A 5,300-nucleotide genomic window follows, 5' to 3' on the forward strand; every position below is an offset into this window, starting at 1 on the left:
ATATATATATAAAACACGCTTCGTTGTACTACTTTAACTACATATATAGCAAGTTATAGTATATGTTAGTGTATTCATCCCTTGTATTACAAAAGTGTTAACGGATTACATTTATATTATTTAGATAGTAAATATAAAAGTGATTTAAATTTTGACCAATATTGACCAAAAACCGACCAAAGTTAGTCGGTTACTTTCCAGATATTAAAAAAAAGCGACCAAAGTTGGTCGCTAAATGTTTTCCCTGTATTAACCGACCAACTTTGGTCGGTAATTTTAAATAAGATTTCTTTATATTTTATAAAATATTTTAAATAATAATATAACTATTAAATTTTTTTAACTGGGTCCCACATTAAGTTGGTCGGTAATGTGAAATTTTCTTTGACTACACAATGTTGACCATCTGGGTCAACCTGTTGACCACTTTACCGACCAACTTTGGTCGGTAATTTATATAAAATAAATATAAAATATTTTTCTTCTTTTTACCGATCAACTTTGGTCGCTAATCTAGACAGACCAACTTTGATCGCAAAATTTTGATCGTTAAATTCCGAATTTTTAGTAGTGTGAGAACCGAAGATATCTCCATTACTGATAATGCCAAGAAAAGCTTGGAGACATATATATAGTGTAGTCCGCTAGTTTAAGTGGCTGAGTTTCAATTGTTTGGAACTCTTTCTAGCAGCCTTTGAAAAGTAAACGGTGGAAAATTTCTTCTTTGTCCATTATTTCTGGCTTGATAATTCTAATAAGATTATTGGTGAAAAGTATAATTACAGTTGAAAAATAAAATAAATAAAATAAAATATCTTTTAAGAAGACTCAAGCCCATGTGATGGATGAAGTGACGGAGATTATTAAAGTCATGCTTGAATTTGTGCATGTGATGAAATTAGAGGAATAAATAAGCCAGAAAAGGAAGATATTTTCATGTGCGTTATTGTTCTAACACTGGAATCAGAGTAAATTACTATTACTACTATACATAAATGAGAATGAGTGTACGAACACAGCTCTAACAAGTTGTACAAAAAGTTATTTGAAATGTACTTTTGTTGGAATGAACACAGCTCATAGGTGCATACACGTGTCTTAGTCGTGTCACCTCCTACTACGCTGCTTTTGTTGGAATGAACACAGCTCAATTATCTTTTTTTCATCTTTCTCTTTCCCCTCACAAATATTCAAACAAAAAATAGCATAGATTTCTATCAGCATTCTAGAGATGCTAAGTAAATCCTAGACCATTGGCATTTTATAGTGTTACGGTGAGTTTGGATCATCCTCCTTTTATTTTTACTTACCATTTTAAAGCTTACTGTTCTTCCCCCTATAGATGTGTGCGATTTTTTAATTGTCTCTAATAGTTTGCGATTACAATTCCTAGAGTAAGCGAAAGTGAATTGCAGTTTTCTATTAGAACCAAATTGGAGATGAAAGAAAACTTGCGTTATTGCATGAATATCCTATAAATATAAATATCTGCGAAATATTTTGTATTGACCTCAATAGTCAATACACGCTCTACTGAATAGTGATGTCAAAACTTATGTTTATTTTTGCAGTTGTTTATATAACCTTTTTTTTTCCCGATAATCAGCTTGTGCTTTTAACACCTTAAAGCATGTTATGGATTTACCTGTTATTATTCCCTCATGTTTTTTTTGTCTCTTTTCTTGCGAGTTTATTGATATATTTTTCCCCGTTTGGCTACCTATTTCTGGACATATGTTGCCGATTTGCATGGATCTTGATAACTGAGATTTCTGAATTAAAAAATGCTGTGGTTCAGCGTCTTCCCCTACTTGGATCAGTTTGCTTTTGTTTCAATTTCCTTCAAGACATGTTCGATGAAATTGCCGAATGAAAGCAAAACATATTTATCATGAATAGAGATGGGCCTGAAGAGACAAATTTATTCTGAAAATATCGTTGTTTGGCTGAAGAAGTTGAGTTGTTGGCTCAGCTGCTCGTGACTGTAGCCATGAATGGTAAGTCGGAGTTCGCTATACCATTGTTGTGAATGTGTGTTTATGGATTTACTCGTAATTTCCGTTTTAGAGAGAATATTATAGTAAGTTCAAAGTACAAAATTTTCTGCATTCACTCTAAATCAAACAGTAAGGTATTTTTCATTTGGGAACAGGCGAAGGCTGCAGAACAACTACTTTGATGATTTTACTTTTAAGTGCCCACAATATGTATCCAATCCATCAAGCAATCCTAAACTGAAACTTGAAATATCATGCTTCCTACTCATGAATCTAACCAGCCAACTACAAGAGTCATTATTATAAGATGCCCTACATGAAACCTTCAAGAAAATGTGGTGGAAATGATAATTTTAATAATGAAAGAAGAAGCGAGCTCAGGAAATTCAAGCAATCATATTAAATTATATAAGTTGCTCTCTTTTGAGATTCCCAAATGTGTTATTGGAGTTATGTGACCATTAAAATTTCTCCTAATATTTGATAGCCTCTTTTCTATCTTTGAACTCAGATGCAGGTACAAATTTATGCACTAACTTGGAAGTTGCTTTGTCCTGTTTATCAGTTGCAGCCAAAATGGAAGAGTTTGATGCTCCTCTAACTGTTTTTTTTTTTTTTTGGCAGGTGCCTAAATTTATTATTCAAAAGTGAGAAATATTTCTTTATTTCTTGCATTAAGTTTTTTGCAATTTGATTATATCGAATGTTGAGGGGTTAGAAGGTAGGAATTCAAATGTTAAACAAATATGTACACTCTATTATCGGCAACCAATTCCGCTAATTTCAGGGGACTGGGCTATGCCACTTGTTCTCGACAAATTGTTTTAATTTTTACAAAGAAAATTAATTCTCTTTCTTAATAAAAGAAATCATACTCCCTCTGTCCCCAGTTTATGTGATTGCTTTTCGCTTCTCGATATTTAGACTATGTGAACTTTAGCTAATATCTTAAAAAAAATTATCATATTGACTTGAGAAGAATTGTATATTCATATAGAAAGCTCTTTGAAATCCTGTGTGTTGGCACTTGGAATATTTCGGAAAATGCATATACATTTTTATCATTCAGCCTCTGCTAACCTCAGTTATTGTCTCTTTTTGAATCCTCACCTTTGCATTGGATGAATATTCTTAGGGTATTTTTTTCAATTAGTTGGTAATGTGCAGATTCAAATATCATAATTGAGTTGAGAGTCCTCAAATATGGTTGGACAACACAAAATGTTTTCCGTATTATGAACTTTGTTGTAAATGGAGGTAAAGCAGAGTCACATATGTTACTGTTTTTTGTTGTTTATATTCTTATGTATATTTGGTAGTATTCTGAAAGGGATCAGAATATTTTTGTTGGGTAAGGTTGCTGAATTGCAGATAATGTAAGCTCTTATCAGCCTGAGTTATACCAAGAACGAAGTTTATAACGAACGAAATGATGAAGCAGCTGCAGACATTAATGGATAAAAGACAATTTTTTTTATAATCATGATCAACATTTGTTTTTGTCTTGTGGGTCTATGAGACATCAGCACTAAATTCCTCCTCAAATCTTTTTTGGCAGTTGGTGAGCAACTCAAGAAGATTTTTCAGGTTTACCTCTCCTTTCATGTTTCGACAGTTTGGAAATGTATGGTCGCTCTTTGTTTAAATATTCCAGATTTTATTGGATTTAAGCTAACCTACTTGCTATATTCTCATCCTAAATATAAAATATAGAGAAGGACCATGACAACTCTGCATTATTACCTCTCAAAATGAGAATAATATGGCTTCTCTTTTTAGTACTGTTACATGAGAGGAAAGCTCACCTTGAGATAAACATCTGTTTTAAGCTTTTTGTTTGCTGCGGATTTTTTCCCTTAAAGTTTTTCTTTGATTTTGAAAGATAATACTAGCTTGATGAATGATATGATATCTTAATGATAGAAAAAAGGTTTAACAGAGTAGTGTTACTCTTAAATTGGAGAACTTTTTGATTAATGTTACCTGCTTTCCATTTGGAGTTTGCCTTCACTACTAGGTTCCTGTGCTTATTATAGTATTGGTAAATGCAAAAATGATTTTAGGGAAAAAGATTGCGATGCAGTTAGAGCACGAATTTTGGAATTCCTCTACCACATGGAAAAAGGTATGAAGCTGCTTTTGCATTTTACTCCCCGCTATGTTACTTTTAACTATAATTGCTAAATACAAATCTTGACTAGGGAGTTGGGAGGCAGGAAAAATGTAGAAAGGGAAAAAAGCAAGAGCAACAGTAGAGTTTCCTAGCCATATAGCCTAATATGTAAGAGCTTATTAAACTCCGGATGGCTCTTTAACATTCTTTGTTTAGTTCAGTTCAACATCGAATCACGTAGTTATTTTCATTTGGAAGGTAGGTAGTATATTGTTGAGCTTGTGGTATTTTATGTCTCATTGTATGTTGGCCTTTCAAAGAACCAGTAAAGGCAAAGTTAGCGCGAAACTTTTGGTTATAATAGAGATTGTAGGATCATTTTGGATCGTGAATCCATATTTTTGCCACAACATTTGGTAGATCACTTTTTAATGGTGCTGATGATTACATACATCCACTTGCTATTTCAATTGCAAATGAAAGTTGTGCGGTCAAAAGAGAACCATGTGCTTAGAGAACTTTGTCAAAAAAATGGCTAAAGTGGTTGAGGGCCTTTTGTTTCGGTGTCAAGGCTATGTTTACTTTTGAAGAATGCGAATCACCCAAAATAAGCAATATTGTAGCTTTCTAATGTTTAAGCAAGCAAATTTGATGGTTATTTGTGATACCTTTTGGTGACAAGCTTCATTTTTTATGATGCAGTCATTGCTCTAAAATTTTCATAATGCTTCAGGAAACAGAGGAGAGGAGACTGCAACCTGGTATTTTATCATCCGTGCAAAAAGATACATTGGAAAAGTCCAAAAAGAATCGTCCGAACGTGAATGTCCTTTGTGCATTCTGAAGATTTAGTGTTTGAATATCTCAAGCTTGTGTAAAGATACTGTTGTAATTTGAAAGTAGAAAATCACAGATAATAGACTGATATAGCAGTGGAAGAAATCTGATTTTATTAACTTGTGGAGCTTACATTTATAGCCTATGGACTAGCAGAATAATGCAGTAAAAAAAGATCCCACTAACACCTACTTGCCAACTATTTCCTAGATAATAGAAACTTCTAGCTAACAAACTTTTGACTTATTCAAACTAAAACAGTAAAATAAAAATTACTGCAGTCCAAAAGCATTTTTTAACACTTCTCCTTGCTTTAGGAACTGTAAACTCCAAGTTTGTCGAATTTGCTGACT

General features: G+C 32.9%; 1 long non-coding RNA gene across 9 annotated transcripts; it reads left to right on the forward strand.

The window, feature by feature from the left end:
- LOC109223677 lies at positions 1,079–5,079 on the forward strand. 9 transcript variants are annotated; one of them, XR_002067638.1, is made up of 6 exons: positions 1,079–1,274; positions 1,799–3,254; positions 3,354–3,584; positions 4,061–4,122; positions 4,199–4,278; positions 4,813–5,079. It is a non-coding gene; the product is annotated as an uncharacterized LOC109223677 (long non-coding RNA). The 9 variants fall into 9 exon arrangements; XR_002067636.1 differs by having other exon boundaries at positions 1,081–1,274; positions 1,799–1,997; positions 2,509–3,584; XR_002067637.1 differs by having other exon boundaries at positions 1,082–1,274; positions 1,799–1,997; positions 2,622–3,584.

This window comes from Nicotiana attenuata, chromosome 3 (genome assembly GCF_001879085.1).
Source record: "Nicotiana attenuata strain UT chromosome 3, NIATTr2, whole genome shotgun sequence".
Lineage (NCBI taxonomy): Eukaryota > Viridiplantae > Streptophyta > Magnoliopsida > Solanales > Solanaceae > Nicotiana > Nicotiana attenuata.